Genomic DNA, 2,243 nt, shown 5'->3' on the forward strand with positions numbered 1-2,243 from the left:
TTTATAATGTGATTTATCCTGGACCCCTAGTTATTGTAAATGTGGTGCATGGCAGAGATGAGGTATCCTGTTGCTGTTTGTTCTGGTAGAAAAGAAGTTAAGTGAAACGACGAGTGAGTGTGTTGTCTTGTGTATGATTCGCCCATTCTTCACTCGTGCACATTAAACACAGTCCTCTGCAACGTCTCCGCTGAGCTTCACTGGCAGGATGTGACATGTGGCAACCAAGCAGCCTCACTTCCTTCCATTTCCTGCCTGGTTAAATACCCCTCGTAGTAATTTTAAGCAGATGGGAACGCCGGCTGTGTGCCGTGTAGCGACTGCGTCTGTGGAACCCTCCTTCTTTAATAAGTGGGCATGACTTGCCAGTACACTCCCAGATACAGCCTCACCAGACTCCTAATAACAGTCTCTGTGACTTCTGGGGATTTTCCAGTGTTTGAGCCCTCTGTGAGGAACGGCCTGTGATTTGTGATTACTCTGCTGCTGTCTGTGCCTACAGCTTTACTCATTACCGCTTCTATAGAATGTTGTGAGAGAGAGAGAGAGAGAGACACACAAAGTCTGTCCTGAACAGTCTTAGCTTGGCGCACTTCATCACGTAATAGTCCAAATGTGTTGATATGTAGATTGTTCACACTGCAGTTGATGTGTACACCATGTGCACTCGGGCCATTTGGATAAATTAAAGAAATGAAGAAGAGGTGAAACGTTCAGCATTTATCTGTGCTTGACAGTTAGGTTCTTATTTTTATTGGAGGAACAACTCTGAACGTGATTTAGGTTGTGTTTAGCAGAGCAGTAAGGATTTATTAACACACGAAATGGATAACGACACACAACCACAACCATCTTAACTGGATTTTTTCTCATTTAATTTAGTTTTTCTAGAGCGGAAGGATTTATCGGTAAGCCAATAAAAATCTGCCGTTATGAGCCTTATGAGACATTATCAGTATCTGCTGTAAAATATCAAGCGACGATTACATTTCTATATAATAACATCTCAGAAATTATGCATTTTTTTTACAATATTTATATTGCCAGATATATAGGTATTAGATTTTATTTACTGTGTTTTAAACTCTGGCCCACCCGGTTTTTTATATCAACTTCTATCTTGTTAAAGGAGAATAATAACTCTAATGAAGAAACGTAGAAAACATACTCACCATATTTTAACAGACATGTTGAACTGTTGCTGGTTTGCACTGAAGCTGTAGTTTGGTTCTGAGCTGGAGCTCGGTGTCAGTGTGCTGGATTCATAGACTAAAACTTAAAGGGTTGTACTTTACAACCTTATGTGATGGAGCCAATAGAGATTGAATATGCATTTCATCAACTGTTGGATAAACCCAGTCATGTGTTTTTAGTGTAGAAGTACTATATAAGAAGTATAGCAAGGGGAAATGATACATGTGTGTATTAACAGAATATTTTCAACATATTTCAGTTTTATGAACAGAAGGACTTATCTTCACTTTCTACTGGAGTATTGTTAAAGAAATATAGGGCAGCATTAAAGGTTTACAAGGAACAGAAGCGAAGGTGTCATCAGGAGCCAGCTCAGATAATAGAATGTGCAGTTGCTATCCTGTGTGTTCGTTTCTTTCTCTGTTGGTTACTGGAGCCCTTAATGAAGGACTGTGGGACTGAGGAGACATGTCCAGTTTGACATCGTAGACTTTCCCCTAACAAGCTCCCTCACTAATGGACCCATTTCCATATCTCCAGTCTTCCTCTCTTTTGTTTCACTGTGCAAGTTGTGCTGCAAGAAGAAAAACAAAAAATATCCAATCAACAGTTGTGGGAGGCCATGTTCCTGCAAGAAGTGCAAGAACATGGAGTGATTATTTTGCAGAAAAAGGCTCCTGTGCACTGGTCCCCTCGAAATTATCATTGGTTTCCTACTGCGATTTTTTAATACTTAATTAAGCTGCATTTGTTTCAGTGATCTTCTTCCTCATCTGAGGTTTACCAACATTCGCAGCACTGAACTCACCTGGGTTCTCTCTCTGTTTCAGGGCCTCAGGCAGAGGAGCCATGAGCGATGAGGTGTTGCCACGATCTGTGGTCATGTCTCTTCCACTGAACCTGGGATCTCTCTTCCTACCGACTTCCTGTAGCTGTCGTGTTGTTGCCATGAGAGGATCGGTCAGATTCTCGACTCCTGTGCCCTCATACTGGCGCTACCGTTGCGCTGCGTGAGCGCCCCCCCTCTCCTCCGGCAGTAACTGCACGGA

This window comes from Limanda limanda, chromosome 2, assembly GCF_963576545.1.
Source record: "Limanda limanda chromosome 2, fLimLim1.1, whole genome shotgun sequence".
NCBI classification, from domain to species: Eukaryota; Metazoa; Chordata; class Actinopteri; order Pleuronectiformes; family Pleuronectidae; genus Limanda; species Limanda limanda.